This window comes from Cetorhinus maximus, chromosome 2 (assembly GCF_964194155.1).
Source record: "Cetorhinus maximus chromosome 2, sCetMax3.hap1.1, whole genome shotgun sequence".
In the NCBI taxonomy this organism is placed as follows: domain Eukaryota; kingdom Metazoa; phylum Chordata; class Chondrichthyes; order Lamniformes; family Cetorhinidae; genus Cetorhinus; species Cetorhinus maximus.
Window position 1 is genome coordinate 174,512,708 of NC_135880.1, and position 20,125 is coordinate 174,532,832.

Genomic DNA, 20,125 nt, shown 5'->3' on the forward strand with positions numbered 1-20,125 from the left:
TGAGGTTGTGTAGAATATACAGCACAGAAACAGGCCATTCAGCCCAATCAGTCCATGTTGCTGTTTACCTTCCAGTAGAACCTCCTGCCCTTCCTCATCCAACTCCATCAATATAACCTTCTAGTCGCTTCTCCCTCATTTACTTATCTTGCTTTTGCTGAACTAATGGCGGAGCAGCATAAACAGCCCAACAACATGTGGCGATTCGCAATTCACATCATATCTCTTCCTCGCTCCAAGTTGCTGGAAATTTTATGCATGAATAATAGTGATCACTGTGAAGTCACTGTTAATTTTCCAGTAATTATTGGGCCATTGGCTTGTGTTCCATTTTTGCAGATGTTGGTCCATCTGCCATGTACTTCCTGTCTTTATCTCAGATATCTAGTATTTGCACATTTCCTTCTTGTTTAATAACGCTGCATTCCCAATGGTGTGGCCTGCAGAACTCCAATTTCTCCCAAAGTGCTTTAAGGATGAGGAGGTATGGGGATCTGCAACTCCTGGAGCTCATGAACCTCCATCTAGTGGTAGAGGTATGGAGCTACAGGGGGAATCTTCAGGGGGAGGTCACCTCAAGAGTATCGTCAAAGTAAAGAGTATGCGCCATTCAGCTTGTGAAATGTGGGTCTGGCGAAGGGCTCTCAGAGTCTGCTGGACAGAGCAAAGAGCCAATGAAGCTGTCCACAGGAAAATTGGCATCCCAGCATCTCATGGGCTTTTAACTGAAGTGAAGAAATTGAGAATTGAGTATATACGATCACTGGGCAAGGCAGGGTGAGAGTCTGGTGTTGGTGACAATGAAAGGTGAAACGTCAGGAAAGAACAGGCCAGGTCAGAGGAGGACTGGATGGGTGGACAACAACAGAAACTGAATGGAGAGAGCAATGCCGTGTAGAATTGTAATGAACAGACAGAGGTGCTCATGACCCCTCGTTGATTATAACTAATTATGGAATGGCGTGGCCATACATACATTACAGCTGTGTTCCAGTTTCATCGTTTTATCCCCACCATTCTTTTTTTTTGTGTGGAAAGAGCTTAATGACAGGTTTGACATGCTCAGATCTGTGTCTTTATCCTGTATCCCACTGCGAGAATTAGCTCAATGGAAAATCACACAGGATCCGACTACGTGTCCTGTCCATTTGAACAATAAAAAACGTCATTCCTGGACCACTTTGCAATTCTGAGCATATATCTGCTCTGTCACCAAGACTACCCACTTCCGCCTCAGTAACCTCACCTGTCTCCACCCCTGCCTCAGCTCATCTGCTGCTGAAGCCCTCATCCGTGCCTTTGCTACCTCTCAATTTGACTATTCCAATGCACCCCTGGCCGTCTCCCATTTTCCACCCTCCGTAAACTTGAACTCATCCAAAACTCTGTTCCCTGTACACTACCCCGCGCCAAGTCCTGTTCTATCAGCCCTGTGCTCGCTGACCTATGTTGGCTCCTGGTCTGGCAACCCTTCGATTTTAACAATCTCATCCCTGTTTTCCTTGGTCTTGCCCTCCCTAACTCTATAATCTTCTCCAGCCCTAGAAATTAATGAGATCTCTGTGCCCATTTGATTCTGGCCTCTTGAGCATCCCCAGTTTTAATCAGTCCACCAGTGGCGGCCATGCATTCAGCTGCCTTGGCCCCCAGCTCTAGACCCCTCCTGAAACCTCTTTGCCTCTCTACCTCTCTTATGATGTGGCAGATGATGTGTGCCAGGTGGATCAAATCCACAAGGGAAACTTTGTTGTGCCATCACAACAGTTTTGCAATTTGTATTTATTACAAGAAAATGTGTGCACTGAATTCAGAAGTAATGAGTCCACCAAGACCTTTAGAGATTTTAAAAATTAAATTAAAATCTTTATGAACAAAATAAAAGCACATACATAAAACTACAATTACTTACTACTATAACAACTCCTAAAATTCCTAATTAACCTGACCCCAGTTACACCCCCTTTAAGCCAACAGTCCAAAATAGATTTTAGATTTGAAACAAAATCAGCAAGTTTATACACTGCCCACTTGACAGTGGAATTCCAAATGGGTGCCTCAAACTTCAGTTACTTTACATAGCAGGCCTATGCACAAATGGCCGGAGGCCTTGTGAACATGTGTTCGTGTTGTTCATGAACATCATAAGAGATCTTGTTAGATCTTACATGGCCTTTTCCCACATAGCCTTTCATCCTCCTTTATATATGTTTCTCTCTTTTAGTATGTAAAGTCTATTGTTCCATATGTCTTTGAAACTGTATCTTTCTCATAATATAAAAACTTTCATGTTGTCAATATTGTCAGTATCCTTCGGGAAAAATAAACACACTTCTTGCTTATCTGGCTAGTTGTAAACAGATTAACATCTGTTTGAAATCCAACAATCCCTTCGTTTATCTAAAAATGCAAATTCCCATCACACCTTACATGCTAAGCCAGCACCCATATTTACTCATTAGCATGTCAAACATGTAGCTTCTTTTCATGATTTCAAGCTTGCAGTCTACTTGACTCCAAATGTAATTAAATCACACAGACAGGCCCAACTATACTTAACCCCATAAACCTACTTCACAATAAACCAGAAAAATATTATGAAAATTATTATACTTTCATCACAACTGCACTTTCCTACTTTGAGATGCTTCTTAAAATCAATCGCTTTGATCAACTTTTGGTGATCTGTTTTTTAAAATTTCCTCATGTGACTTGGTGTCTTATTTTCTTTGATAATGCTCCTGTGAAGCACCTTGAGACATTTTACGACATTAAAGATGCTATATAAATGCAAGTTGTTGTTGCTGTGCAGCTAAACTAGCATCCTGATTTATTTGTAATTACAAAAGATTCACAGAAGCAAATAAATAGGCAAGAAATGACAGTGCAATTAATTTTCTATATTACAACAGCATATATCTCATCCAAAATCCATCAATGGGGAGGCGATGGTATACTGGTATTGTCACTGGACTAGTAATCCAGAGACCCAGGGTAATGCTCTGGGGACCCGGGTTCGCCAAGGCAGATGGTGGAATTTGAATTCAATAAAAATCTGGAATTAAAAGTCCATGAAACTGTTGTTGATTGTTGTAAAAACCCATCTGGTGCACTAATGTCCTTCAGGGAATGAAATCTGTCATCCTTCCCTGGTCTGGCCTACATGTGACTCCAGACCCACAGCAATGTGGTTGACTCTTAAATGCCCTCTGAAATGGTTGAGCAAGCCACTCAGTTGTAACAAACCACTTCAAAGACACAAAAAAGGAATGAAACTGGACGGACCACCCGGCATTGACCTAGGCACCAGAAACGACAACGGCAATCGCAGCCCTGTCAACCCTGCAAAATCCTCCTGACTAACATCTGGGGGCTAGTGCCAAAATTGGGAGAGCTGTCTCACAGACTAGCCAAGCAACAATCTGAAATAGTCATCCTTACTGAATCATACCTTACAGATAATGTCCCAGACTCCACCATCACCATCCCTGGGTATGTCCTGTCCCACCGGCAGGACAGATCCAGCAGAGGTGGTGGCACAGTGGTATACAATCAGGGAGGTGTTGCCCTGGGAGTCCTCAACATCAACTCCAGACCCCATGAAGTGTCACGGCATCAGATCAAACATGGGCAAGGAAACTTCCTGCTGATTACCACATACCGCCCTCCCTCAGCTGATGAATCAGTGCTCCTCCATGTTGAACTTGGAGGAAGCAATGAGGGTGGCAAGGGTGCAGAATGTTCTCTGGATGGGGGATTTTAATGTCCATCACCAAGAGTGACTCGGAAGCACCACGACTGACCGAGCTGGCCGAGTCCTAAATGACATAGCTGCTACACTGGGTCTGCGGCAGGTGGTGAGGGAACCAACAAGAGGGAAAAACATACTTGAAATCATCCTCACCAACCTGCCTGCCGCAGATGCATCTGTCCATGACACTATCGGTAGGAGTGACCACCGCGAGAAGTGTCGCCTTCACGTTGAGGATACCTTCCATCATGTTGTGTGGCACTACCACCGTGCTAAATGGGATAGATTTCAAACAGATCTAGCAACTCAAGACTGGGCATCCATGAGGCGCTGTGGGCCATCAACAGCAGCAGAATTGTACTTGAACACAATCGGTAACCTCATGGCCTGGCATATCCCCCACTCTACCATTACCATCAAGCCAGGGGATCAACCCTGGTTCAATGAAGAGTGCAGGAGGTCATGCCAAGGGCAGCACCAGGCATACCTAAAAATGAGGTGTCAACCTGGTGAAGCTAGAACACAGGACAACTTGTGTGCCAAACAGCATAAGCAGCAAGTGATAGACAGGGCTAACCGATCCCACAACCGACGGATCAGATCTAAGCTCTACAGTCCTGTCACATCTAGTCGTGAATGGTGGTGGACAATTAAACAACTCACTGGAGGAGGAGGCTCCACAAACATCCCCATCCTTAATGATGGAGGAGCCCAGCACATCAGTGCAAAAGATAAGGCTGAAGCATTCGCAACAATCTTCAACCAGAAGTGCTGAGTGGATGATTCATCTTGGCCTCCTCCAGAGGTCCCCAGCATCATAGATGCCAGTCTTCAGCCAATTCAATTCACTCCACGTGACATCTAGAAACGGCTGAAGGCACTGGATACTGCAAAGGCTATGGGTCCTGACAACATTCCAGCAATAGTACTGAAGACTTATGCTCCAGAACTTGCCACACCCCTAGTCACGCTGTTCCAGTACAGCTACAACACTGACATCTACCCGGCTATGTGGAAAATTGCCCATGTACATCTTGTACACAAAAAGCAGGACAAATCCATCTCGGCCAATTACCGCCCCATCAGTCTACTCCCCATCATCAGTAAAGTAATGGAAGGGGTCATCAACAGTGCTATCAAGTGGCACTTGCTTAGCAATAACCTGCTCACTGATGCCCAGTTTGGGTTCCGCCAGGGCCACCCAGCTCCTAACCTCGTTTTAGCCTTGGTTCAACCATGGACAAAGAGCTGGACTCTCGAGGTGAGGTGATAGTGACTGCCCTTGACACCAAGGCAGCATTTGACCAAGTGTGGCATCAAGGAGCCCTAGCAAAACTGGAGTCAATGGGAATCAGGGAGAAGAAAACTCTCCACTGGTTGGAGTCATACCTAGCACAAAGGAAGATGGTTGTGGTTGCTGGAGTTCAGTCATCTCAGCTCCAGGACATCACTGCAGGAGTTCCCCAGGGTAGTGTCCTAGGCCCAACCATCTTCTTCTGCTTCATCAATGACCTTCCTTCCATCATAAGGTCAGAAGTGGGGATGTTCACTGATGATTGCACAATGTTCAGTACCATTTGCGACTCCTCAGATACTGAAGCAGTCCATGTCCAAATGCAGCAAGACCTGGACAATATCCAGGCTTGGGCTGACAAGTGGTTAGTAACATTTGCACCACACAAGTGTCAGGCAATGATCATCTCCAACAAGAGAGAATCCAACCATCGCCCCTTGATGTTCAATGGTGTTACCATCACTGAATCCCCCACTTTCAACATCCTGGGAGTTACTATTGACCAGAAACTGAAGTGGACTAGCCATATAAATACTGTGGCCTCAAGTGCAGGTCAGAGGCTAGGAATTGCGCAACAAGTAACTCGCCTCCTGACTCCCCAAAGCCTGTCCACCATCTTACAAGGCACAGGTCAGGAGGTGATGGAATACTCCCCACTTGCCTGGATGAGTGCAGCTCCTACAACACTGAAGAAGCTGGACACTGTCCAGGACAAAGCAGCCAACTTGATTGGCACCACATCCACAAACATTCACTCCCTCCACCACCTACGAACAGTAGCAGCAGTGTGTACCATTTACAAGATGCACTGCAGGAATTCAACAAGGCTCCTTCGACAGCACCTTCCAAACCCACAACCAGTACCACCTAGAAGGACAAGGGCAGCAGATAGATGGGAACACCGCCACTTGGAAGTTCTCCTCCAAGCCACTCAGCACCCTGACTTGGAAATATATCGCCGTTCCTTCGCAGTCACTGGGTCAAAATCCTGGAGCTCCCTCCCTAACAGCACTGCGGGTGTACCCACACCACATGGACTTCAGCGGTTCAAGAAGGCAGCTCACCACCACCTTCTCAAGGGCAATTAGGGATGGGCAATAAATGTTGGCCCAGCCAGCGAAGCCCACATCCCGTGAATGAATTTTTAAAAAGGGACACCTCCAGCAATGCAACATCACTTCAGTACAGCACTGAAGTGTCAGCCTAAGTTTTTTATGCTCAAGGCCCCGGAGTGAGCGTTAAACCCACAACCTTGTACCTCAGAGGCAACTGAACCACAGCTGACACATATGTATGCTTTGGTGCTCTACAAACCTTCTGGATTAAAAACAGGGAAGATGAGAATTTTACTGCGAAAAGCTTAGACAGGTAGCTTTCTTCTGAAGTTCAAGCAATCTCTTTGAAGTGATGGGTGCTGACTTTGTCTATTTTCAAGAATGAGCCAGACCAGTTATTGACTGAGGCTGAGTTCACATCAATTGTCTTTATAAACAGCATTTGCAGCTTGTGATCTCCAGGACTAGTGTTGATCATCTGCGGGAGCTCAGGGAGGGACATTCCAGAGCATTTATTCCATATTGGCCCTGGTTTTTTCTGTCGTACCTTGCTTGTCTTTGAGGTTTGAGGGTAGCAGGTCGTGGTGGGGAGGGATTCTGGCAGGGAAAGTGTTTAGTCATGATGGTCTGGCCATTGTGTGTTGTGAGGCAGGCTTGATGGACCAGCTGGTCTTGGCCTGCTCATCAATGTAGTACATCTGTAAGCAATCTGTTAAAATATGAACTGCCTTCACAGCTTGGCAGACAGTGGAATGTCTTATAACTCCCTGATAATGATTGCCAGCCCGTAATCTAAAATGGCATTTCTCACCTTTCCTTTTAATTCTTTCATGGGATGTGGGCGTCGCTGGCCGGGCCAGCATTTATTGCCCCTCCCTAATTACCCTTAAAAGCTGGTGGTGAGCTGCCTTCTTGAACCGCTGCAGTCCATGTGGTGCGGGTACACCCACAGTGCTGTTAGGGAGGGAGCTCCAGGATTTTGACCCAGTGATAGTGAAGGAACGGCAATAAATTTCCTAGTGAGGAACGAGGGCCAATTTAGGTCAGCAAGCATGGGGGTTAAGGTACCTTATAAATGCAAGCTGTTTTAATATACAAGGGCCGACTCCATAAACACTGCAAATAGTTGTTCTAACAACAAAGCTTGCATTTATATAGCGCCTGAACCCTGTGCTTACCAACCTAAATTAGCCCTCAGTTCAGTGACTTCGCAATTTTAAATTTCTCAATTTTGTTTTCAAATCCCTCCATGGCTTTGCCGCAACCCCATCCACACCCACCCCCCGCCCACAACCCCCCTTCCCCACCCTACTTCCCCGAGCCTGAAAATCCTCCGAGAGCTTTGCATTCCACTAACTCTGGCCTCTTATGCAACTCTGATTTCAATCACTCCACCACTGGCAGCCATGCCTTTAGTTGCCTCTGGAATTCGCTTCCAAAACCTCTCCACCTTTCTCTTCCCCTTAAAATTTACCTCATTGACAGGATGTTCCTGTACACGCACCGAAATTGCTAAGTCAATCACTGCACACATTTAAAGACAGATTTTAAGAGGATAGCCTTGTACTAATCAGATTCTTTTAGACTATAAAACAGAAAAGAAAATCATGGTGGATTAACTTGTTCAGGGTTAATCTCTAGCTCACAGTACATGCCGGTTGTCACTCAATGGATAGCACTCTTGTCTCTGAGGCAGGAGGTTATGGATTTAAGTCCCATTCCAAAGGATTGAGCACAAAATCCTGACTGATGTTCCAGAATGGTACCTTGGGAATGCTGTATTGTCGAAGGTGCCATCTTTCGGACAAGACTTTAAACTCTCGGGCGGAGCCATAAAAGACCCCATGGGACTAGTCAAATACAAGCAGTGGAGTTATCCACAGTGTAGTGCTTGACATTGACCCCTCAATCAACATCACTGTAGTGTTCAATTGTTTGGTGTTTGATTATATAAATCTGTTGAATACTCACTGTGTGTGATCAGTTAAGCCTGGGCATCGTCACTTAGAGAAAAAAATTAAACCGAGGCAAACTGCTGTAAGCATGAGAACAGACATTTTAAAGCATTGAATAAAACTCCCATTTCACTCTTAGAAACTGGTGTATCATCTCTGTATATCTCCATGGCATAAAACACAAGAGCCACTAACAGATTATTCATTTATGGCTGAAAATTGGCTGCCATGTTTCCCTCATTTAAAAAGTGACCACATTTCAAAAGTAATTCCTCAAGCTAATAAAACAATTGTCTTTCTTTAATGGAGAGAGATGCCTATAGTTCTTTGTGGGTTGCATCTTACCTTACCTACCTTCATAGTAAAGCACCTTGCAATTTCCTGAAGTCATGAAAACTGCTGTCAAATGAATGTCTTTCATTTCTTTAATGCATGGTCCTCCAATTGATTTTTTGTAAACAGAATGCTTCTAAGTTCCTCCAGTGTACCACAGCAGGGAAGAAAGTAGTGAGGCTGTGAAAATAAAAATGTCTCAATCTGCCACATCTGAAAGCATTCCATGCTAAATATTCGCATTGGCAATAACAGAATTAGCAATAACAGCCCCGAAATGGCTCAGCAATCTCAGGCACATAAGGATATTTCAGAAAATTACTGATAGGATTAGCCCCCAACGTCACAAAATGATAGTGTAACTTCAAAGTGAAGCGAAAATACTTTTCAACAGAATTAGTCAAAGGCATGAGAACAATGTTGCACTGTCAAAGCCTGGGAATTATCTCAATGTAAGCCACTTTACACTGTCTTTCTTGTCATTATAATTCATGGGTGGGATCAATTCCAGTAATGGCCCTTTATGAATATGATTGAGGATCTTGAAAATGCATCGCCAATTATAATATATAAAATCATAAATATTACATGCCTGTAAAATGAAATGCGTGCACAGAGGATTGGTTGGATTAGTGGTTAACCTATGTGACCATAGTTAGCATCAAGCCAAGATTGATTGGAAGGAAGTCTCCGGCCTTTGAAGGCTGAGAGTCCTGAATGAAATAAGCTGGGGTCATCCGGGAGTGCAATGTGGGGGGATGGTGCAGAAAATTGTCGGAGATGCCATAATTCCAATGAGACATTAAAGCAGGCCAACATCTGCTCTCAAACTGTTGATTGTCATGTTCAAACCTTCAACAAAAGATGTCACAGAAGCTTTTTTTTTATCTGCTTATTGGGTCTTTGTGTTAATGGCGTCCTGGTACCATGCACCAACTGTGGCTGACAGGACCTCTGCCAGTGCTTCAGTGAAACGAAATGTAAGGACAGCCCTACGTCATTGACCCACTTCCTGTGGATGCTGCTGAGATCTTCCCTTTGCTGCTGCGCTGCTTCTTATGTTACAAGTGTGTTTCCAAACACTAAATTAACTGATTAACTTAATGCAATTAGGTGGGCTACACCACAAATCCTGTGTATTTAAGATCCTTGCAGACTTGTCATTAATAAGTTCAGCATGGACATGGAACTGTAGGCCAAATTTTCCCATAGCAGGGCATCTAATGGTGTTTGCCATTAGTTAGACCTGCCCTTGCGTGTTTTGGTTTCACAAATGGCTGAAATTGCAAGCTAATAATGGTGCCGTGGGTGAAACAGGACATCTGGGACTGGAGTGAACAGGGCAAGAAATTGTGATATCCTTAACCAAACAGATAGAAGGATTGAGGAATATGGCCTGAGAAAGAAGTTTAAATTTATGTGGGTGAGTTCAATGTCAAATCAGGTACAGAAATAGAAATAAAGAGAGAGAAAGAAAGGCTGGATGGAGAAAGAGAAGATAAAAAGAGACAGATAAGAAATGTAAAAAAAAAATTAAACCTTTTGTATTGTTGGAATCTCCAACAACAATTGAAATCTGAAGGAATGAGACTCAATACTTATAATTGCCAATTTCCAGCAAATGTAGCATTCAATGCATTTCAAAGGTGAGACAAACAGCGAGGTGTTGTTTTTTGCAGAGCTAATGTTGGGATGATGCATCTCAGATAGCAACCTTTGGATATTTGAGTTCAACCTTGCATTTGCTTCTCACTTGAAGTTGCTCTACCATATGTGTATAATAATGGCAAGCGATGTTACCCTCGCTGTTATTTTGACAGTAAAATCTGTGCCATTTTCTTTGCTGAAACCAGTAGCAGGACAATAACACAGAAGTTTGTTCTTCATCCTTTCCAATAATGAAGAGAAAGACCAATGCGAGGTTTGAGAAAATTGGATTGACACTCATTTCATTTAAGGGACTGTTGATGTTCCAGAATTGGTCTGACCATTTTCTACTTAAAAATTCATCTTTTCAACCTGTTGGTCGTGTTCAACTGTTCACAGTAACACTGTTCCCTGGGATTTGAAACATTAGAGCAATGATCAGCACACAGGGCTGCTTTGGGACTGAATCAATGTAAACAAATGATCAGTCAAAGAGATTTCCAGCTTTAGAGCCCTAGATACAGAACTGCACTTATCAGGGGTATTAACAACAACAACTTTCATTTATATAGTGTCTTAATGTAGTAAAACATCTGCGAGGATTGCACAGGAACATTATCAGGCAAATAATTTGGTTCTGAGTCACACATGAGCTATCAGAGTAGTTGAACAAAAGCTTAGTCAAAAGGTATTCTCTATTTGTATTCTTTACCTCACTCACCATCCAAGGAGCCCTGGCTTTGGTTTCCTTACATTTTGTCCTTGATGGAATGTACCTAGCCTGTACCTGAAACATCTCCTCCTTAAAGCTCACCCACTATTCCGTTACAGTTTATCTTGATAATCTTTGGTTCCATTTTTTCCTGGCTAGATCCCTTCTCAACCCATTGAAGGCCAATTTAGAAGTTCTATATTAGATTGATCCTTGATCATCTCTATTACTAATCTAAACCTTATGATATGATGACCACTCTTACCCAAGTGTTCCTCCACAGACTCTTGGTCCACTTGGCCCACCTCATTCCCCAGCACCAGATCCAGCAATGTCTCCTTCCTAGTTGGACTGAGAACACAGGTCAAGGAAATTCTCCTAAAAACATTTCAGAAATTTGTCCCCCACCTAACCCTTCATTCTAAGATTATCCCAATTGATTTTTGGGTCATTAAAGTCCCCAAGTATCATCACTCTATGGTTCTTGCATATCTCTGTGACCCCTGTGATCTTAAATAAACAGGATCTGTGGTTTAGTCCGCCTAATTGTATTGAGTTCATCAGTTAATTTAGTGTTTTGGAAACACAATTGTAACATAAGAAGCAGCGCAGCAGCAAAGGGAAGACCCCAGCAGCATCCACAGGAAGTGGGTCAATGACCTAGGGCTGTCCTTGCATCTGGTTTCACTTGAACAATGCAGATTTGTTCCTTTATCTCTCTCTCCTTATTTGGAGGCCTATAGAATACCCCTAATAACATGAACATCTCCTTTTTGCTTCTCAATTCTAACCAAATGGATTCTGATCTTGTCTCTCAAGGACATCCCCTCTTTCCGATATAACAATGTAATGTATTTCCTCATCAATATTGTCACCCCAACTCCCTTTTTCCCTTCCCTATATTTTCTGAACACTTTATATCCTTGAATATTAAGCATCCAGTACTCACCATTTTTAATCCATGTTTCAGTTATTGCCACTACATCAGATTCTCACACGGTTATTTGCGCTTGTAGCTCACCAGTCTTATTGGTGGGAAGAATAGAGAGGTCAGTAGGAAGAATAGGGAAGTCATTTAGTACTTGGGCGGTGCTAGTCTAGTGAGGTAGAGGAACAAAGGGATCTCAGAATACAAATACACCAATCACTAGACGTCACAGTGCAGGTTAGCAAGGCCAAATAAATCAAACCAAGCACTGGGATTTAGTTCTAGAGGGATAGAATTATAAAATGGAATTTAAAAGTTATGCCAAACCTGTACCAAACTTTGGTTAGACCACACTGTATTGCATGCAGTTCTGGTTGCCACAAGGATATAGAGACACTGGAAAGGATGCAGAGAGAATTTACGAGGATGATGCCAGAAATTCATGGGTAAACATCAGGAAAAGGATTGACAGGCTGGGTTTCCTTTTCTCTTGAAAAAAGAAGGCTGAGAGGTGACCTAATAGAGGTCTTTAAAATGATGAAAGGTTGTGATAAAATGGATACAGAGAGGATGTTTCCTCTTGTGGAGAAGAGCAGGACTAGAGGCCATCAATATAAGACAGTAACCAAGAAATCTGACGGGGAATTCAGAAGAAACTTCTTTACCCAAAGAGTGGTGAGAATGTGGAAATCACTACCACAGAGAGTGGTTGAAACAAATAGTATAGATGTACTTAAGGGGAAGCTAGACAAACATGAGAGAGAAGGAAAAAGATGATTGCAATGGTAGATTTAGTTGAGAAAAGATGTGAGGATGCTTAAGTGGAGTATAAACACTGACAGAGACTAGTTGAGCTGAATTATGCACTGTATAAATGGGGTAAGTTTTAAGCAGCATCTTAAAAAAGAAGAGAGAGGTGAAGAGGTAGAGAGGTTTAATGAGTAATTCCAGCGCTTAGGGCCTAGAGCTAAAGACACAGCTGCTAATGATGGTGTGATGGAAATTGGGGGTGTATGCAGGCCAGGATTGGAAGAGTTATAGGAAGGTTGTATGGCTGGAAGAAGGAAGGGAAGAGATAAGAAGGGGGGAAGACATGGAGAGATTTGAAAACAAGTATATAATAGTGTAATAACAAAATAGTTCAACTGGATTTTTCGAGCCTGCCTGAGTGGGCAAAGGAGGCTTCAGTTTAATGCTTTATCCAGAAGAGGGAACCTCCAGCAGTGCAGCACACCCTCAGCACTGGACTGGAGTGTCAGCCTTGATTACATGCTTACAGCTACAAAGCTGAGGGGATAAATTGTGTAGTAAAAGCCCACAATCGTAGCATAATCTCAAAACTCAGATCAAAAACAGTACACTACAAATTCTTAGCTATATTTCCTTTAGCTTAATCTTCCAATGATTATATTGAAAGCTGCAGCATAAAAAACACACTGCAATATGGGTCAGATGGCTGATTAAGACACTTGGGTTCATTCAATGCTTTAATCAACTCTGTTGTTACAGCGATATAAATATTTTGGCAGGAGCAACACACAACGTTGATGTGGCCTTTTGAGTAATAAGTTAAATAAATTTTAAACTTCAATTCTCCTTCCTTTCTTCTCCAGCACTTTTAATTAGTCTGTATCAGTTTGAATAAAAGCATGCACAAGGAAACATGTTTCTTTCTGCCATTGCTCTTCACTCATCTGCAGAGTGCTGCATTACCGCCACGTTATTCTTTATTTTACAATTTATAACGCAGAGATCATTTCAAACTGAATCCTGTCAAAGGATTTTTGTTTTTCTTTTGCGATTCCCTGACAGCATTCTGGTTGGAGACATGGGAATTTATGCAGCGGTCACAAACTTTCAACTGAGAGATGCAATCAGAGCTCCCTCAGCCGTTTCTAATCCTCCGCCTCCTGTAACACTCATCATTTCCATTGCTTCCTGACTGATCCACACCTACCTAATTACTATCATTGCCAAAGGGCGCTGCCACATCTTAAACTCAGCTCTCACAGGTCTTAAATTACATTGGGTCATGGGCATTTATTGTAGATTGTAGCAAATTGAAAGTAGGCCTTTGAATAAAACCTCCAGCATTGTAATTATAAAACAACGCACATTCCATTGGCTGGTTGTGATCAATGTACAAATACCACAAGCATGTCAGCATTAATGGGAACCAGATGATCTATGTAGCAAGAGTCGCACTCTACCAATTCAATGGCAACAGTTTAAGGCAATTTACCAGTGAAAGCAATGCACTAAAACACTTAAACACTCGAGAATGATAGCACAGGAGAATATCCAAACTAACTTGATGTATCACCAGGTCCTGCACTAGGCAAAAGATAAGGCTGAAGCATTTCCAAGAATCTTCAGCCAGAAGTGTCGCGTGGATAATCCATCGCAGCCTCCACTGGAAGTCCCCAGTATCACAGATGCCAGTCTTCAGCCAATTCGATTCACCCCACGTGATATCAAGAAATGGCTGAAGGCACTGGATACTGCAAAGGCTATGGGTCCTGACAATATTCCGGCAATAGTACTGAAGATTGGGGTGCTCCAGAACTTGCCACGCCCCCAGCTAAGCTGTTCCAGTACAGCTACAACACTGACATCTACCTGGCAATGTGGAAAATTGCCAGGTATGTCCTGTACACAAAAAGCAGGATAAATCCAACCCAGCCAATTACCGCCCCATCGGTCTACTCTCAATTATCAGTAAAGTAATGGAAGGGGTCATCAACAGTGCTATCAAGCGGCACTTACTTAGCAATAACCTGCTCACTGATGCTCATTTTAGGTTCTTCCAGGGCCACTCAGCTCCTGACCTCATTACAGCCTTGGTTCAAAGAGCTGAACTCCAGAGGTGAGGCGAGAGTGACTACCCTTGACATAAAGATGGCAATTGACCGACTGTGGCATCAAGGAGCCCTGGCAAAACTGGAGTCAATGGGAATCAGGGTGAAAACTCTCCACTGGTTGGAGTCATACCTGGCACAAAGGAAAGTGATTGTGGTTGTTGGAGGTCAGTCATCTCAGCTCCAGGACACTATCACTCAGGGTAGTGTCCTCGGCCCAACCACCTTCAGCTGTTTCATCAATGACCTTCCTTCCATCATAAGGTCGAAGTGGGGATGTTCGCTGATGATTGCACAATCTTCAGCGCCATTCACGAATCCGCAGATACTGAAGCAGTCCATGTTCAAATGCAGCAAGACCTGGACAATATCCAGGCTTGGGCTGACAAGTTGCACGTAACATTTATGTCCCACAATGCCAGGCAATGACCATCTCCAACAAGAGAGAATCTGACCATCGCCCTTAACATTCAATGGCATTACCATTGCTGAATCCCCCACTATCAACATCCTGGGGGGTTACCACTGACCAGAAACTGAACTGGACTAGCCATATAAATACAGTGGCTACAAAGCACATCAGAGGCTAGGAATCATGTGGCAAGTAACTCACCTCCTGACTCCCCAGAGCCTGTCCACCATCTACAAGGCACAAGTCAGGAGTGTGATGGAATACCCCCCACTTGCCTGGATGAGTGCAGCTCCTACAACGCTCAAGAAACTTGGCAGCATCCAGAACAAAGCTGTCCGCTTGATTGGCACCCCATCCACCGCCTTAAACATTCACTTCATCCACCACCAATGCACAGTGACAGCACTGTGTAAAATCTACAAGATGCACAGCAGGAACTCACCAAGGTTCCTTCGACAGCACCTTCCAAAACATGACCACTGCCATCTAAAAGGACAAGGGCAGCAGATACATGGGAACACCACCATCTGGAAGTTCCACTCCAAGTCACTCATCATCCTGACTTGGAAATATATCGCTGTTCCTTCACCGTTGCTGGGTCAAAATCCTGGAACTCCCTCCCTAAATGGTGGCCTAGCCAGTGATAACCACATCCCATGAATGAATTTTTAAAAAAGGCAATTCACAATCTGTGAGGTTTTGTATTACTTGAAATGAAGACTTCTGATACCTCAGGATGATCCATTGAGCTTCGGTCAACACAGTTAGTTAATAATATCGCATTTATATTGTACCTCTAATGTCGTGAAACGCCCCAAGCTGCTTCACAGGAGTGTTATCTGACAAAAGTTGACACTGAGCCGCATAAGGAGATATTTGGACAGATGACCAAAAGCTTGGGTAGGTTTTAAAGTAGAAGAGAGTGGTTCAGAGGTGGAGAGATTTAGGGAGGGAATTCCAGAGCTTAGGCCTTCAGCAGTGGAAGCAAGGCCACCAATGGTGAAGCGATTAAAATCGGGGATGCGCAAGAGGTCAGAAAGGAGAAGCGCAGATATCTTGGAGGGTCACAGTGCTGCAGCAGGTTACAGAGATAGGGAGGCCATGGAGGGACTTGAGAACAAGGACATTATTTGAAAATAATATCAGAAATGCGTGTCCTCTCATGACTTAGTGGGTGAATGGCACTAAGCTATGCAAGTTCTGGAGTTCAAATTCTCTAGTTAATGAGTTAACTAGGGTTAACAATCGAGTTAATATTAGAGTCAACGATCACAGTCCAGGTGGTCTGTGTGTTAGAATAGGCCTAAATGCTCCTGCTGAAGAGAATGAGAGAGGAATAAACAGCCAGGGTCCTGCTTTTGAGGTGACTCCCTTGGTCACATGGCTTCCAGGCATCCACTGTCTGGGATCAAAAGTGAAAGATTCCTGCTTGGCTGTGTTAGTAGAGGGCTTCTCCCAGCTGTGGGACAGTAACCCAGCATGATTCACTGCTTGCAGTAGGAAAGAATATCAAATTAACAGGTTTATGTCGGGGTTTTATTTAATATCCCATTAATGGTCCCCTCCACAAACAACACAATAATCCAATGTTTATTTACTGGATAACAATCAGGGGTAGAAAACCTCCCTGGATTTCATTTCCTCTCTACTTGTACAACGGTCCTAAGGAAAGTTCTAGCCTCCCCTAAATCAGTAAAAAAATCAATATTTGCACTTATATAGCGCTTTGCACAACCTCATAATGTCGCAAAGTGCTTTGCAGCCAATAAGGTGCTTTCGAAATGTAGTCACTGCTGTAATGTCAGAAACGTGGCAGCCAATTTGCACACAGCAAGTTCCCACAAATGACAGTGTGATAAACAACCAGATAATCTGTTTTTAGCAATGGCCAGCCCACCGGGGTGCCTCTGCTCTTCTTCAAAACACTGCTGTCAGATCTCTCGCGTCCTCCAAAACCTCAATTTAATGCCTAACTCCAAAAGATGGCAACTCTGACAGTGTAGCCCTTCCTGTGCACCACATAAGGTCAACTTAGATTTTCTCACTCAAGTTTCTGAAGTAAAGGCAAGAGTGCAACCAGTTGTGCTATAGCTGACCCTAGCATTGAGCTTGAAACATTCCCCATCTCTGTAACTCAGTACAACACTGGCTCTGTGCTTTCCCACTATTACAGTTCAATGGAACCCTTATTTATATAGGCAATCAAAAACAAATCTGTATAAAATGTTAATACGTCTACCCAAAGCCACTAATATTGCTTTATGACAGGATATTGTGGAAAACAATACTATAGCAAGAGAGGATGCCAAAATAATTTAACCCTAGCTGTTGCAGGAAGCACAAAATAAACTTTATGGAGAAATGTATAGGCATAGATTGGTGACTGACTTATACATCTTTCAACAACATGTGTTGAACAAGTGATGGTTAAGTCTCCATTTAAACTTATGCATAGAAGAGATAAGAAGATATATTCTCTTCCATTGCTGAATACCAATGAATATAAAGCTATTTCCCTGTTTTATAGTCATACTAACCTTTGGGCTAACATCACCAAACATTTAAAACACAGCTCAGTTTGCACATTATCACGACTGCCTCTTCACCTTGATTCCATTCTCAGGGGTTAAAGATAAAGGAGTAGTGTTCAGACTTCCTGTTTATCGAGTTCCGTGCAGTTTAGACCCAGTGTTTTTAAAACTGAAGCATTAATATTTCAACAGGAGAGCCAGTTGCACCGAAATCTTTGCAGCTGCTGCGCTCAAAATGAAAGGGGGAGGTGGGTTTTGTCCCTTTGTACGAGCCTGGTTCCTGTCCTAATCCTTTCATTATTAAACCATTCCTTTCTGAGCTACAGACATGAATTGCCAGAGGAAAAAGATTAATATTAAAGTAAGAAAATTATAAAGCTGATTGATTTTTGAGCTCGTGTTACCTTGCCCTGACATATGCAAACTTCCAAACTGGCATATTGCAGAGATCAATGTTAAACCCAGAGGATTGTGCACAGTAGGACTACTTGGGTCTTCTGAGGAGTACATGAATCCTTCATCTCCTTACGACAAAAAGACGATCCTAGAAACAAAGTGGCCTAATTAGAGTCAATAATGCCAGGACTAATTACCATCCTATCTAATATTGTGCTTTAAATAACCTCCCATCTACGATAACATTGTGACATGCCAGTGTGCAACTGTGCTTTGTGCCTCAGCTGATAAGAGAAGGTTGCCTGTGCCAACCCTTGTAACATCAAATAACTTGTCTCCAAGGCCAAAACAAGCTTGAACGAAGAAATGTTGCTGCAAATTCATTGCAACCCGAAGATGCAGTTTCCAATGGGCAGGAAGCTGGAGAGAAATGGGGGCTTCTTTCTCGCTCTGACAAACCGTTTATGTCAGAGGGTCCACAAGTGAGGTTCGCTGATGGAGCATTGAAGAAAGTCTTGCATTTCTACAACGCCCACTTTCACGATCCCAGGAGACCCCCAAAGCGCCTTTGTTGACAATGAATACCTGTGAAGCGTAACCGTAATACAGGAAACACAGCAGTCAATTGACTCACAGCAAGCTCCTGCAAACAGCAATGGGTCAAATGATCAGATACTCAGTTTTAGTCCTGGCAACAGGAGTCTTGGCCATTGGCTGGAGAAATAGTCGGAGCCCCGTGTCGCCTCCTTTGGGGAAAGCCCATTGAGTTAAGTGCCTCTCAAACACATAAGTGCCCAGTGGGAGACCTTCCCTGGATAAAGGACCTGAAGGGGTCGGGGTGGGGGGCGGAGTAGGGGCGAAAATCCCACCCCCGAGAGTTATCGGGCAATAGGTATCTGCTCATATTGCAGGTGGCACCGCTGGGGAGCAGTGGCAGCACTCAGGGAGCAGTCTAGGGTCGCCGAGGGACACAGGGTACAGGTGAGTGAAGGCAGGGCGGGGGAGTGTGGGGTGGGGTCACAGGAGGTGGAGAGGGCTGTCTCAGAGGCAAGGCTCTCAGCAGGTTCTCCATTCTGATACTGGGTCCCTCAATCAGGCACTGAATGCCTTTGAACAAGGGACCCCCTCTCAGAGCCCACAAGTGACCCGTCAGGGCTTGTTTTTCGGGCCCCCCCTGTGGCAGCTGCCCTGCCTATTCTGAATGAATACCAGCAGTGATGGGAAGGGGCCCTTAAGTGGCATTAATTCCCTAAAATGGTGGCAGTGTGAGAAGGCTGTCCATGGACCCCACCACCACATACATAGTTGGGCAGAGGCAGGAAGATGGTCAGGCTCCCACCCAACATCTTCCCACCTAATTAAATGCCTCCCCACCTCCAAACTTGCTTCAGAGAAGGGCATTAAATTCATCCCATGTTGGGAAAATGGTATTGACTTAGAAGGTCAGCCACTACCTAGTTGAATAGTGGAGCAGGCGCAAGGGGTTGAATGGCCTACACCAGCTCCTATTTCCTATGTTCCTATAACTTGCAATTCAGAGATTCCCCGCATACCCTGGGGCTTTTCAGGTGGGATACCATCCAGATGATTCCCTAGGTCAGAGTATGTCCGTGACCCCAACCGGAGTGGTTGTAGGAGTGTCGAGCCCAAGTGAGGGGCCTATCTGACCCCAGAGTCCTTGGGGAGGTGGGGGTATAGTCCAGCCAAGGGTTGGATGGGGTAGGTTTGCTTCAGTTCCAGTGTCCTGGAGTTCAGGGGGAGGTCTTGAAGGGACCCAGTTACATGGTCCTGGGTGGTGGGTGGGTCCAGCCCCGATGTTCAGAAGCTCAAGGTCAGTGTTGAGCTCAGGAAAAGTTCAGAGGCCTCACGGAGGGGATGAGAGGCCTGGGAGGGGGAATGATAGTCACTGACCTGGGTTGGAGGAGGTTGCACAGAGGCCTTTTAGAGGATGGCCGGGAAAGGGTGATTGAAGGCTCAGCCTTTGGGTGGGGGTTGTCAGAGGCTTTGTGGGGAGGTAGGGGCGAGACCATAAGGGTTGGGGGGATGTTTCTACTCACAGAGATGTTATCATGCTGGATCTAGCAGATATCATCATTGAGGTCCTGATCCAGCATTCCCTCGCCTCAGTTTAGCCGCGTTCAATTTCAAACGGTGAATAAAAATGAGGCACACAACTTTGTTATAATATTTAAGGCACAAACCTGTTTCCTTGTTGTGGCTTGGTCACTCGCAACCACCAACAACTCCCCATCCCGC